Below are 15913 nucleotides of genomic sequence, written 5' to 3'. Positions count from 1 at the left end.
ACCTTGAACAGACCAATAACAACTAAGGAAATTGAAGATGTAATTAAGAAACTCCCAGCAAACAAAAGCCCAGGCCCAGCTGACTTTACCGGGGAGTTTTACTGTACATTCAAAGAAGATCTAATACCCATTCTCCTCAAACTATTCCAAAAAAATCCAAGAAGAAGGAACACTTCCAAACTCATTTTATGAGGCCAGCATAATTCTAATTCCGAAACCAGATAAAGACACTACAAAAAAAAAAAAAAGCTACAGGCCAATATCTCTGATAAACATAGATGACAAAATTCTTAACAAAATATTAGCAAATCAGATGCAGCAATACATTAAAACATTATTTACCATGACCAAGTGGGATTCATCCTAGGGATGCAAGGCTGGTACAATATTCGCAAATCAATAAATGTGATACACCACATAAACAAAATGAAGAATAAAAACCATGTGATCATATCAATAGATGCTGAAAAAGCATTCAACAAAATCCAGCACCCATTTATGATCAAAGTGCTAAGCAATGTGGGAATAGAAGGATCATATCTCGACATAATAAAGGCCATATATGAAAAACCTACAGCCAACATCATACTCAATGGGCAAAAACTAAAAGCATTTTCCTTAAGAACAGGAACAAGACAGGGATACCCACTTTCACCACTCTTATTTAACATACTACTGGAAGTCTTAGCCACAGCAATGAGAAAAGAAGGAAAAATAAGAGATCCAAATTGGAAAGGAGGAAGTAAAACTCTCCTTATTTGCAGATGACATAAAACTGTACATAGAAAACCCTAAAGACTCCATCAACAATCTACTAGATTAAAGAAATCAATTTGAACCTTTGTGCAGTGGCAGTATCATAGCCAATGAGGTTAACCCGAGGCACGATCATTGCTAATTGAAAAAAACAAAAACAAATCAATTTGGCAAAGGAGTAGGATACAAAGTTAACATAAAAATATTGGCAGCACTCTTATACACCAATAATGAACTCACAGAAAGTGAAACTAAAATAACAATCCCATTTACCATTGCAACAAAAAAATTAAGATACCTAGGAATAAACTTAACCAAAGAAGTAAAGGACCTGTTCAAAAAAAAAAAAACAACCAACTACAGGACACTAAAAAAAAAAAAACCAAGGAAGATATCAAAAGTGAAAGCATATATCTTGTTCACAAATTGGAAAAATTAACATCATTAAAATGTCCATACTACCCCCCCAAATATAGATTCAATGCAATTCCCATTAAAATACCAAAGATATATTTAACAGAACTAGAACAAATACTCCAAAAGTTTATATAGAACCAAAAAAGATCCCGATTAGCCACAGCAATCTTGAAAAAGAAGAACAAAGTAGGAGGGATCACAATACTGAATATTAACCTCGAGGTTATACTACAAAGCCATAGTAATCAAAACAGCCTGGTACTGGCACAAGAACAGGCATCTGTGTAGATCAATGGAACAGAACAGAGAACCCAGAAATTGACCCAAGACATTATGCTCAATTAATATTTGACAAAGTTGACAAGAGCATACAATGGAGTAGAGACAGCCTCTTTAATAAATGGTGCTAGAAAAACTAGACAGCTACATGCAAAAAATAAAACTAGACCACCAACTTACACCATATACAAGAATAAACTCAAAATGGATAAAAGACTTAAATGTGACTGGTGAATCCATAAAAATCCTAGAAGAAAATGTAGGCAACAAAATTTCAGACATCACACACAGCAGAATTTTCATTGATACTATGCCTAAGGCAAGAGAAACTAAGGAAATAATGAATACATGGGACCACATCAAATTAAAAAGCTTCTGCAGAGTAAAAGAAACAACCATCGAAATGGAAAGGGAACCCACTATATGGGAGAGCATAAATGCCAACAATACATCGGATAAGGGATTAATTTCCAAAATATATGGAGTACTCATACAACTCAACAAAAGGAAGACAAAATCCAATTAAAAACAGGCGAAGGACCTTAACAGACACTTCCTCCAAACAGGACAAATGACCAAGAGACATATGAAAAAATGCTCAACATCATTAATCATCAGAGAGATGCAAATTAAAACAACTATGAGGTATCACCTCACACCTGCCAGAATGGCTGCCATCAACAAATCATCAAATAACAAGTGTTGGCGAGGGTCTGGAGAAAAGGGACTCTAGTACACTGCTGGTGGGGATGCAGACTAGTACAGCCACTATGAAAAACAATATGGTGTTATCTCAAAAAGTCAAAATTGAACTGCCATTTGACCCAGTGATCCTACTTCTAGGAATATGTCCTAAGATACCTGAAACAGCAATCAGAAAGAATTTATGTACCCCCTATGTTCATAGCAGCACTATTTACAATTGCTAAGATCTGGAAACAACCCAAGTGTCCATCAATAGATGAGTAGATAAAAAAAACTGTGGTACATGTACACAATAGAATACTATGCAGCTGCAAGAAAGAAAGGTATCTTATCCATTGAGATGACATGGAGGGACCTGAAGAGTATTATGTTAAGTGAAAAAAGCCAATCAGAGAAAAACAAATATCACACGCTCTCACTTATTTGTGGAATATAATGAACAAAATAAGCAGATGAACAAAATAGAGCCAGAGACATAGAAGTATGGTTCAGACTGACAAACCTCAGAGTAGGTGGGTGGGGTGGGAGGAGGGAAGAGATAAATCAAAGAATTTATATGCATAACCAATGGACATAGACAACAATGCTGGGGGTAGGTCAGGATTGGGAGGAGGGTGTCAATGGTGGAAAAGGAGAAACATCTGTAACAAATAAATTCATAATAAAAAAATGCTAAACAAGCCCTGGATGGTGTGCACAATGGTTAGAGCACTGGTCCAAGCACTGAAGGGTCACAGGTTCAATTCCCAGTCAAGGGCACATGCCTGGGTTGCAGATTCAATCCGAGGTCCCAGTCAGGGTGCCTGCAGGAGGTGACCAATTTATGTGTCTCTCTCAAGTGGATGTTTCTTTCTCTTTTTCTCTCTCTCTCCTTCCCTCCCCCTCTCTTTCCCTTCCACTGTTTCTAAAAATCAGTGAAAAAAATATCCTCAGGTGAGGATTAAAAACAAAAAGCTAAAAAAATATTTTTTAGAAAACCTTCTAAGAAACATCAAAAGCTATCCCTAAGCCATGACCTGGAGAAAACTGGAGAGTGAGCAAAGTTTCCAGTGTTGCTTTTATAATGGTTGATCTACAACAGTGAGTTGAGAGGCAGAGCTGCACTCTGGTAGACTATCAAAAAAGCAGTATGAGCACCTCCACCCTCAAATGTAAAAAAAATATAATAATAAAGATGAGAGGGCCAGCTGGTGTGGCTCAGGGCTTGAGTATCAACCCATGCACCAAGAGGTCACCAGTTTGATTCCCAGTCAGGGATATGCCCACGTTGCGGGTCAAATCTCCAGTGGGGGGCATGCAGGAGGCGGCCAATGGATATTCTTTCTCATCAATGTTTCTATCTCTCTCTCCCTCTCCCTTCCTCTCTCTCTAAAATAAAAAAGAAGGAAAAAAAAGGATGAGGGGAAAAAATAGAAAATAAGCATATAATAAAAAAAAAATCAGTAAAGCCAAAACCTGCTTCTTTGAAAGGTCAAAAATCAGTAAATCCTCTAGTGTGACTGACCAAGATAAATAGAGAGAAGCAAATGCTTAGAAAAGTACAGCTAAAAGAAATAGAAAATCTGAATAGGTCTATACTTAAAAAAAAATTAATTTGTAATTAAAATCCTTCCTATAAACAAAATTCTACTTGACTTCACCAATAGTTCCATCAAACATTCAAAAGAGAAATATCTTGAACATTCAAGAAAGAAATATTTCGAACGTTATACAAAATCTTCCAGAGAATAAGAAAAAATGGGCTTATTTCTCAACAAATGTAATGATCCTAGAAAATCCTGATTTCAAAACTCAATAGGACAAAGCAAAATTACAGGAAAACCTTATCATGAATAGAGAAGCAAAAGTTTTAATGAAAATATTAGCACACTGAAGCCACCAGTTTAAAAGGTAAACTGGACTATTACAGGATTACGTATTTGACTTGACATTAGCAAATCTATTGAGGTTAACTTGCTGTATTTACACATTATAGGGGGAAACAGGTAGATATAATCACCTAAATAACTGCAGAAAAGCTTTTATAAAATCTAAGATCCATTTATATTCTATAAAATAATCCTGGCAAACTAGTAGTAATAGAAGATCTTTCAACTTGCAAAATCCTATGGTAGATATTATAATGGTAAAACATTTAGTTTTCCCTTTGAGACTGAGAATCTATCAGCAATTTTATTCAACATTATACTGATGTCCTAACTATGTTGCATAAAGGCCAGAAAAAGATACAAGGGAAAGAAACAAAATTATAAAATTGTCATTATTTACAAATAATAAAACTAAGTATGCAGAAAATTCAAAAGTATGTACAGATATTTTATTAGAATTAATAGAATTTAGAGGATGCTGGATTAAAAAAAAAAAAGTACAAAACCAAATGCATTCCTGTACAGTACCAAAAGCATTTAGAAATTTAAAAATTTAAGACCACTCATAGTGGCCTAAACATATCAAGTACTAAGGAATAAGTCTACAAATAGTATACATGACTATTATATATATATATATATATATATAAACTATCACATGTTGTTGTGAGAAAATAAAGGAGATCTAAAGAAATGGAGAAATACACTATATTCATGGATAAGAAAAGACTCAATTTTATAGATACCAATTTTTTCCCAGGGACAAAGGATTAACCAAAAGATCTAAATCCTTTCTTCATGAGGAAATAACCTTGAGTTTAGCAACATTTCCATGGAAATATACTGAATTAAGATGAATGTGAAATGTCAGATGTTACCAGGCAACACTATTTATTGTAAAAATGATTCCAGTTTGGTGAACTGCGTCTAAACTTGGAAGCCTGTCAATAAACTATAAATGACTACAAAAAACAAAGGTCACAGCTTCCCTAAGCTTAGTGTGATTCTTGTAGCCTAATGTACCCCTTGAGAGATATGATAGATGTAAATAGGGGCTGTTACAAAACCCTGTACTTTATAAATCAGAGTGGTTCATACTTATCTGCCTGGTCTTGTCACCTTACAACTGAATAGCTCATGGGGTGGGGTGGGGGATATGATGCTATAATGCTAACATTTTAATTGCATGCATATATACATACACACATACAACTTATAAGCACAATATACAAAAACCTCTAAAAATCTGTAAGAAAAAGGTCAACCAATAGAAAAATGGGCAAAAATTAAATGTGCACTTTACAAAATGAGAAACCCAAATATGTAGTACATAAGAAAATTTGCTCCATCACATTAGAATTCAGAGAATCCCACAAAACACTACAACACATTTCTCCTCCAAAGGCTAAAATGAAAGTATTTCATTAAAATGAAAAGAAATTAACAATGCCATGTTTGCAAGGTAGTACAGCAAAAGGAGCTCATACAAGGTTGATAGAAAAACACTATGGCATCATCTATTATGGTAAATTTGAAGATATGCCTATTCTATGACCAGCAATCCTATAGAAATGTATGCTTATACATGTTCAAAAATGTTCACAATAGCACTGCTCACAATTTCCCAAATATAAAAATAATTCAAATGTTCAACAATAAAACAGCTTTTTAAATTCAGACAGTAATATACTATACACATGCATAGGAATATGTATGTTTAATCATAAAACATCTATTGAACAAAAGAAAACAGGTATAAAACCATGTATACATTAGCATAAAATTTCCATTTATATAAAATGAGAAACAAGTTCTTGGAATATTGTATGTTTCTAGAAATTTATCCATTTTGTCAAGACTGTGCACATTTTTGGCATATAATTGTTTGTAATATTTTCTTAAAATCCTTTGTATTTCTTTGGTGTCAGTTGTAACCTCTCCTTCATTTCTGATTTTATTTATTTGGATCCTTTCTATTTTTTTCTTCATGAGTCTGGTTAAAGGTTTGTCAATCTTCTTTATCTTTTCAAAGAACCAGTTTTTGGTTCTGGTGATTGTTTGTATGGTTGTTGTTTTTTATTTCTGCTCTAATCTTTGTTATTTCTTTCCTTCTACTCACTTTGGGCTTTGCTTGTTGTTCTTTTTCAAGTTCCTTTAAGTGTCAAATTAGACTGTTCATTTGAGATTTTTCTTGTTTCTTGAGATAGCTCTGTACTGCTATGAATTTCCCAATTAGGAATGCTTTCACCATGTCCCATAGATTTTGGGTTGCTGTGTTCTCATTTTCATTTGTTTCAAGGTATCTTTTGATTTCTTCCTTGATCTCATTGTTAACCCATTCATTGTTTAGTAACATGTTATTTAGCCTCCATGTCTTTGTGTGTTTTACAGATTTTTTCTTGTGATTTCTAGTTTTATACCATAACGGGCAGAGAAGATGCTTGATATGATTTCAATCTTCTTAAATTTATTGAGACTGTTTTGTCCTAACATGTGGTGTATCCTAGAAAACGTTCCATGTGCACTTGAAAAGAATGTATATTCTGCTGCTTTGGGGTGAAATGCTCTGAAGACATCAATTAAATCCATCTGATCTACTGTGTTATTTAAGGGTGCCATTTCCTTGCTGATTTTCTGTCTGGAAGATCTATACACTGGTGTCAGTGGGGTATTAAAATCCCCTACTTTGACTATATTACTGCCAATCTCTTAATGTTCATCAAGATTTGCTTTATATGCCTAGAAAGTTTGCTCAGTGGTTAGAGCACTGGCCCATGGACTGAAGGGTCATGGGTTCGATTCCCGGTCAAGGGCAGGCACCTGGGTTGCAGGTTCTATCCCTGATCCCAGTCGGGGTCAAGCGAGAGGCAACCAATTGATGTCTTTCTCACATTGACATCTCTCTCTCTCTTTCTGCCTCCGTCTCTTTCACTCTTTAAAAAAACCAATGGGAAAATATTCTTGGGTGAGGATCAACACACACACACACACACACACACACACACACACACACACACACATTTGCTTTATATATTTATGTGCTCCTATGTTGGGTGCATAAATGTTTACAAGGATTATATCCTCTTGTTGGATTGCTCCCTTTATCATTATGTAGTGTACTTTGTCTCTTACTATAGCCTTTGTTTTAAAGTCTATTTTGTCAGATATAAGTATTGTACCCCATCTTTTTTTCCCATCCCTTTAATTTTATTCCATGTATCTTTCATTCTGCAGTGAGTCTCTTGTAGACAACATATACATGGGTCTTGTTTTCTTATCCATTCAGCTACTCTACATCTTTTTTTAAAGCATTTAAGCCATTTACAGTGGAACCTATGTTCTCAAACTTAAATCATTCTGGAACGCTATTTGAAAACCAATGCATTTTTTTCCCATGAGAAATAATGTAAATTGAATTAATCCATTCCAGACCCCAAAATAACTCTGTTTTAACCTTTCTTATGTACAGTACATGTCTAATGTACTGTTTAATCTCTAAATAAACACTTTAAAAACAAAAAGTATGTGAAATGGTTATAAAAACTTAACAAAAAAGAAATGAATGTGCAGTAAAAATTGAAAATTTAATAATAACAATAAGCAACAAAAAAGCAAAAATCACGAAAATATTCACAGCTGTAAAGTGACTCATAATCACTCATTCTCTCCTTTGTTACCTGAGAGACGTGTGACTGATCATACAAGTATCAACATGAACAGGGCTGTCAGGTTGAGAAGCAAATTGTTCGAGATGGGAAACGTTCGAGAACTGAGGTTTGACTGTACAGTTACAGTGATTATTGAATGGATTAAAGACTTAAATGTTAGACTCAAAACCATAAGAATTCTAGAAGAAAACATAGGCAGTATAATCTCGGACATTTCTCATATCAATATTTTTTCTGATATATCATCTTGAGAAATGCAAACAAAAGAAAAAATAAACAAATGGGACGGCATCAAACCAAAAAGTTTCTGCATGGCAAAGAAACCATCAAAAAAATGAAAAGATAACCCACTGAATGGAAGGACATATTTGCCAATACATCTGATAAGGGCTTAATATCCAAATGTATAAAGAACTTATAAAACTCAACTACAAGAAAACAAAAAATCCAATTAAAAAATGGCAAAGAACCTGAATAGACATTTCTCCAGAGTACATACAGATGGCTAATAGGCATAAAAAAAGATGCTCAATGTTACAAATCATCAGAGAAATATAATTAAACCACAATGAGTTATCACCTCACACCTGTCAGAATGGCTATCATCAATAAATCAACAAGTGTTAGCTAGGATGGGATGAAAGGAAACCATGTACACTGTTGGTTGGAATACAGATTGGTACAGCCACTGTGGAAAGCAATATGGAATTACCTCAAAAAAATTGAAAATGGACCTTCTTTATGACCCAGTGATTCCACTTCTGGCAATTTACCCAAAGAAACCCAAAACACTAATTTGAAAAAATATATGCACCCCTATGTTCACTGTAACGCTATTTACTATAGCTAAGCTTTGGAAGCAGCCCAAGTGTCCGTCCATTGGTAAATCGGTGGATAACAAAGTTGTGGTACATTTGCACAATGGAATACTATACTACTCAGCTGTAAAAAAGGGAAATCTTACCCTTTGAGACAGCATGAATGTACTTGGAAAGCATCTCTTTCTGATTTTAGTAATTTAAGTCTTTTTATCTTAGTCCATCTAGCTAAAGATTTGTCAATTTTGTTGGTCTTTTAAAAAGACTAACTTTTGGTTTTCATTAACTATCCTTTTTTCAAAGACTTCATTTTTTAGAGGGGTTCTGAGTTCACAGAAACTTTAGAAGCATAGAAATTTCTCACATACACAGTCTTTCCTGTTATCAACATCACTCACCATAATGGTACATTTATTACCAATTATGAACCTACACTAACACATTGTAATCACCCAAAGTCCATAGTTTACCTTAGGTTCACTCTTGGTGTTATATGTTTGACAAATGTATTGATGCATATCCATCATTATAATACCATACAGAGTTTTCTCACTCCTCTGTGTTCTGCCTACTTGTCTCTTCCTCTTCTCCTTCCCTCCTTCTCCTACCACCACCCCATCCTGGCAATTACTGATGTTTTTATTGTCTCCATTGTTTTGCCTTTTCCAGAATGTCATATAGTTAAAACCACATAGTAGGTAGTCTTTTCTTACTGGCTTCTTTCACTTAGTAATATTCACTTAAGGTTCCTCCATGTCTTTTCAAGGCTTGGTAACCCATACCTTTTTAGTGCCTATTAATAACTCATTGGATGTACCAGTTTATTTACCCATTCATCTTTTGAAGGACATTTTGGTTGCCTTCAAGTTTGTGAAATTATGAATAAATCTGCTATCACCATTCATCTGCAGGTTTTTGTGCACACATAAGTTTTCAAATTCTTTGGGTAAATACCAAGTAGGGCAATTGCTGGATTGTATGGTAAGAGTACGTTTACTTCTATAAAAAACTGCCAAACTGTCTTCCGAAGTAGCTGCACCATTTTGCACCAACAATGAATGACAGTGCTTCTGCTCTACTTCCTTGTCAGCATTTGGTTTTGTCAGTATTCCAAAGTTTGGCCATTAATAGATGTGTAGTGGTATCTGTTTTGATTTGTATTTCCCTGCTGACATATGATATGGAGCATCTTTTGATATGCTTATTTGCAATCTGTAAATTTTCTTTGGAGAGGTGTCTGTTAAGGTCATTGGTCTATTTTTAAATCAGTCTGTTTTTTTTACTGTTGAGTTTTAACTGTTAGTTGTATATTTTGGATAAACATGTTTTATCAGATATCTTTTGCATATATTTTCTCCCTGTCTGTAGGTTTGGCTTTTCATTCTCTCCACATTGTCTTCTGTAGAGCAGAAATGTTAAATTTTAATAAAATCCAGCTTTTCCATGATTTCTTTCATAAATTGTGCCTTGGGTGTTGTATCTGAAAAAGCATCTCCATACCCAGAGTCTTCTAGATTTTCTCCTATGTTGTCTTCTAGGAGTTTTATAGTTTTGTGTTTTAAATTTAGGTCTATGATCCAGTTTGAAATATTTTTTTGCAATGGGTATAAGGTCTGTGTCTAGATTCATATTTTTTTCATGTGAATGTATAGCTGTTACAGCACTATTTGTTCTATTGTTTTTCTATTCTCTACTTTATTTATCTTTGCTCTACAATTATTTCCTTCCTCCTGCTAGTTTTGAGTTTAGTTTATTCTTTATCTAGTTCCTTAAGTTATAAAGTTAGGTTGCAGAATTGGAATCTTTCTTTTTAAAATTTTAGTTTAATAATATATTTTATTTAATGCAACATATTCACAACATTGCTGTTCCAATACACAATTAATTCTTAAAATTATTAATAACTTTTTCATTCTTGGTTTGGACTGTGTTTAAAAGAGTGCAAACCAAAGTTGCAATAATCCTACATTTTAGACAAATAGTTTTTAAAAATGTATTAATCTCTTAAATAATGTAAAAAACAAAAGTGGAGTTACAAATTTTGTTACAATAATGCTAACTTTTATTTCTTCATATGGCTTCAATTTACTATCTAATGTTCTGCAGGATTTTCTTTAGCTTTTCTTGCTGGGCATCTCTAGGAGTAACAAATTCCCTCAGCTTCTGTTTATCTGAGAATGTCTTAATTTGTCCCTTGCCTCTGGAAAGCAATTTTGCCAGATAGAGTATTTTTTTTTTTTTACTGACAGTACTTTTTGTTTAGTACTTGGAATATGTTGGTTCACTGCCTTGTGTCTTCCAAAGTTTCTGATGAAAAATATGCTAATATTTTGCATATGACCAAGTCACTTCTCTCTTGCTGATTTTAAGATTCCCTCTTTGTCTTTCACCAGTTTGCTTAGATTGTGTGGATCTCTTTGAGTTCTTCCTATCTGAATAACTGATTTTCGTGTTTATATTCATATCTTTCCTCAAATTTGGGAAGTTTTCAGCTATTATTTCTTCAAATAATTGCTCTGCCCCTTTCATCTTCACCTTCCAAAACTTCCATAATGTATATATTGATCCATTTGAGGTGTCCCATGGGTCCTTTTGGCTCTGTTCACTATTTCTTTTCCTTGCTGTTCTTTAGATCTATAATTTCCATTGTTTATGTTCAGATTCATTGGCTCATCTGATTGCTCAAGCCTGCCTTTGAATCCCTCTGGTGAATTATTCATTTCAGTTTTGTCCTTTTCATCTCCAGAAATTGCTTTTGTTTTCTTTTAGGTTTTCTCTTTATTATTTCCATGTTGGTCATACATAACTTTTTTTTACTTTTTCACATCTTCCTTAATTCTTTCAGCATCTTTAAGACATTTGTTTTAAAGTATTTGTCTAGTAGGTGCATCATGTGGTCTTTCTCAGGGATAGTTTCTGTTGGTTAATTTATTTCCCTATAAATAGACCATACTTTCCCTTTTCTTTGCATGCCATGATTTGTTGCTGTTGTTGTTCAAAACTGGGTATCTGAATATAATTATGTGGTAACTTTATGTGGACTGTTCCTTTCCTCAGGGTTTGTGAGTTTTTAAAATTATTATTATTATTGTTTGTTTATTTCAGGCTGTCTCCACGCAGTGGATTAGCTTGAGGTATAAACTTAAGGTCTCCTCAAGACTTTTCTGAGCCTGAGCCTTTCTTTGGCCATGCATGATGATTTTCTAATTTCTCCTGTGTGTGCAGATGATTTTGAATGAACTTGTTTTTATTTATTTTTTAAAATTTATTTTGTTGAAAGTATTACAGGTGCCCACCCTTCTATTCCCCATTGACACCCTCCTCCCACCTTCCCCAGAATGCACTTGTTTTTAAAGTCTGGTTCCCTAAATAGAAAAAGACAAAAATGAAGTAAGGGAAAGCACCATCCCTTTATTTATTTCTTTTTCTTTATTGATTTTAGAGAGAGAGGAGGGGGGAAGAGAGAGAGAGAGATGGAAACATCGATGAGAGAGAACATCGACTGGCTGCCTCCTGTATACCCAGCAACTGGGGATCTGGCTCACAACCTGGGCATGTGCTGTGACTGGGAATCGAACTGGTGACCTCTTGGTGCATGGTTGATGCTCAACCACTGAGCCACAACAGCCAGGCAAGTACCATCCCTTTAAATCCCCTAAAACTTGTATTAGTTTAAGGAGCAGGGGCCTGCAAGAAAGGTGTGTGTGTGTGTGTTTATAACAATATCTGGCCACCTCTATGTCTGCACTTTTGTCAGCAGTAGCTGCATGCAGAACACAGATCTATGATATATGGAGGATTATAGTCCTTAATGCCCACCCTGGTTCCTGCATGCTGTGTCTTGCTCTAGAAATATGTGCACAGCTGCCTGCTATAGGACTGGGAGGTAGAAGATAGGTACAGCTACTGCTGAGCTAAGAGCTGAAATTGATCAAAATCAACCAGTTGAAAGTTTTCAACAGACTGTAGAGTTCCAAAATAGATCAGACAAATTCTGTCAGTGCAATTGTCTAGATAAGGAGACAGATTTCTGGCATTTCTTACTCCATAATCTTCCTAAAATCCTCTATCTCCTCAATAACTTTTAAGAGTATGAGGAGGTTCTGAGACACAAAGGTTTCAGAGTCACTGCTGTAGATAGTGCAGAAATGAGGTCTGGGAATTACTGTGTTTTTAAGTGACCAAATCAACCAACATCAGTTTTGAGTATATCAAAGCCAAATCAAGATAAGAAGACTAATTGAGGGTTTAAGTTTAAATGTTAGAACCTAAACTAAAGACCCAATTTCAGAAAGATTCTCCTGTTGTGTCACTTTAATAAAGAATCAAGAGACTGAAAAGATGGAGAACACTAAGCAATACAGAGTTGTGTGCGGGTATATTTATATCCATGATGCTTCTTTATGGGGCCTTGCCTAGTCATTAATGAAATCAAATACACTATAATAATAAGTTTGCTAGGAATACAAAATAATAGTGTATAATTGATTCCATGCCTATAAAAATGACAAAAAATATTAAAAATTCCATTCTATAACAGTATTTAGACTATATAAATGCCCCACTTGGACTAGCAGCCTTTAATACAGTTATTTCTTTAAAACTTAGAACTGTAGGAACAAATCAAGGAGTGGTAGAGTTAGTGAAATTTCAGACCTGATGATTATTACATAGGTAGTAATATAAAAAAAAATTAGCACAGTTGCTAAAAAAGCAACCGAACAAAATATATTATATCAGACTGCTGGGAGACATTCCTCTGCGCATCTCTCCTGCTTCTACGCATCTTGCTGGGTTGACCAAAAATAAAAAGTCTTGACTGCTCTTTATCAGGTCATTCTTCACAAAAAGCTAGCAGCCTTTAAGCATGAGGTAGCATCTCCCTCTGGGACAAAGAACAGGCTTGTTTAATGACTGCTATAAAAGTGGTGGACTTCCCCCAACTGCAATGTTCTTTAGCTGTGATACAACCCCACTGTGTGTGCAGCATGCATTTGACCCTTCATGTCATCCCTATGGGACTTGGCCACAAAGGAACTGACAAAAACATGCCAATGCTCATGCTGTGAGTAATAAAGTCCTTTGTCTCGACTCAGAAGTTTTATATCTTCATCCAGCATCCATGAAACATTAAAAGGCTATTTGATTACCTTACAAATACAATAAAATCTCACACCTGATGCATTTTATTTATGTCTATGTGAAAGCTTATTTAATATAACTCAGATGCAAAACACATGTGTTAATCTTACTAATATAGATTGAATTCATAATATAGTCACATAATATCTCAATCAAGTCAGTTGAATAAGAATAAAAGAACTATGACAAATTTGACTGCCTTCAACTTGCAAAGTAGTTATTTAGTGGATTTTCTTTTTAACATTTAAATGAAATACTGTGATCTCTAACATTATATAATTTTATAATGACTCCTTCATAAAAATCCTTTGGGGTCAGTCAATTTCTAAAAGAGTATGCAGAAATTTTAGACTACAAACAAACAAAAAAAACCCACACAAATATTTCAAATTACTAGGTTATAATACAGGAACTATAATATCCTTAAAAAAAAAACAATAGCAGTAGATGGGTAAGTCAGGAGTGTGAGACTACAGAGCAAAGAAAAAAAAAATACAAAAAACGTTAGAAACCCAAGAGGGAATGAATTTTAAGATGTAGTATACTTATATTCTAAATTTGGGTTTTCTACATATACTCATTTGTTTTACCAGAAAGCTCCAAACCACTCATTTTCATCAACATTTAACCCATTTGCAATAAGACGTGAGTAGGCTAATCCTACCTTATTAGGAGAGTTATAGCCATTTCTATTTTAGTCATTTTGTCCTGCTGTGCAATTTTGTCAAAAATATTATTTGCCAGGATATTCTTGTGGCTTTTCAGTGACACTACCTGTATCTTATATAATCTAACAAGAATGGATCCATAGTACAGGGAAGAGCTGCTGCTGGTAAATGCATTTTTTTTTTTTAAGGGATATTAACTTAAAATCATGCATACTTTATCCATGTATTTTTATGGCATATTTTTTTCCATAAAAAAGTGAAAATAAGTCCAATTCTCCTGTAAATTTAGTATAACTAAACCATATACAGATTGCTATGAGAGGGAAGCTGTGTTCACAAAGATATGTAGCATAAAAAAAAGACAAAGATTGAGGTTCGAGAGTATACACGGAGTCTGGAGTCAGACATATCTCGGTTTGAACCCTAAATCTGTCACTTAATATTTTCATTAATGACATAGAAATAATACTTCAGCTGTTTTTCTATTCAAGAAAATTCTTCTTACCTTTCATTTTTATTTTTAATGTCAGTCATTTAAATTTTTATATAGTCCAACTTGTCAATTTGTTTATCTTTTGTGGTATTGTTTGCTTCTTTTGGTTTTAGAAAGTTATTTTCCCTCCAGAGATTTGGTAATTAATATGTTTTCTTCTTCTTTTAAAAATAATTTTATTTTTTATTTAACGTTTTAACACTTTCCTCTACCTAGAATACAGTTCAATGAATGGCATAAATTAAGGTTCTGAATTATAGCCTAATATCACTGTTCTGTGATATTTTCTTTATTGTATATTAAATTATTATGTACGTGTATATGTATATCTAAATGAGATCACGTTATCTCTGGGCTAGACATTCTGCTTCAGTAATATCTTTTTTAGCAGTACATTGCCTTTTTAAAAAAATTCTAGCTACAAGTTTAACACAAAATAATCTCTCCAACTTTACTGAGGTGATTGACCATGTCCATAACTAAATATGCCTCTAAACTGGAATTTGGTTGCTGACCCAGCCCTGGCCTCAACTTCCTTTTCCACACCAGGGGGCACAGCATTCCCTTTGTAGGTGTCTCTATTAGTTTCCCCTCATGTGAGTCTTGCAGGTTGCTCACTGCCTGCCAGTCTCAGGCTAGCTGTGGTGCAAAGTGGCAGGCATGATCTCAGGGAAAAGGTGGAAGTAATCACGGAGATAGTGGACGCCTTCATCGGGAAGGTACCAATAGAAATGTCTCCATGTAAACTGTTCTGTCATAGCCTCATGATCTGAGAGACTGTATGGTCTTCATGACGTGAAGATTAGGCATGTTCATCAGCCAGCCTGGAGTGTTTAGGCATGTGAACAACCTCTTGGCCACCATCACCCCCTCCTTAAAAAGGAGTTAATGGAAATCTGGTTTTTCTTGAGCATCAACATTGCTATGGCTGCTGCGTCTGGGGCCAAAGCTGGAGCACACTGCTATTTCATAATGTGCATTAATATCATGTAGGGATAATCAAACGTCATTAACCATTATCTCTTTTCTAAAGGTTTAAAAACAGTATCCTTAAACATTAACTTTTTTCTAAATAAATTCTGAATCATTTTGAAACTAT

At 34.5% G+C, this 15913-nt stretch overlaps 1 protein-coding gene and 2 pseudogenes across 7 annotated transcripts in view; 1 reads left to right on the top strand and 2 right to left on the bottom strand.

Annotated features, from left to right (window-relative positions):
- The window catches only part of EHBP1 (EH domain binding protein 1), a 602469-nt gene that overhangs the window by 112568 nt on the left and 473988 nt on the right, over positions 1–15913 (bottom strand). The gene's annotated exons all lie outside the window — the stretch shown is intronic.
- Positions 838–1004, top strand: LOC118631332 (annotated as a pseudogene).
- LOC118631234 lies at positions 15266–15734 on the bottom strand (annotated as a pseudogene).

The sequence above is a fragment of the Molossus molossus genome, unplaced genomic scaffold (genome assembly GCF_014108415.1).
Source record: "Molossus molossus isolate mMolMol1 unplaced genomic scaffold, mMolMol1.p scaffold_m16_p_15, whole genome shotgun sequence".
Classification (NCBI taxonomy): Eukaryota; Metazoa; Chordata; class Mammalia; order Chiroptera; family Molossidae; genus Molossus; species Molossus molossus.
This window is presented reverse-complemented; position numbering and strand designations above follow the sequence as displayed.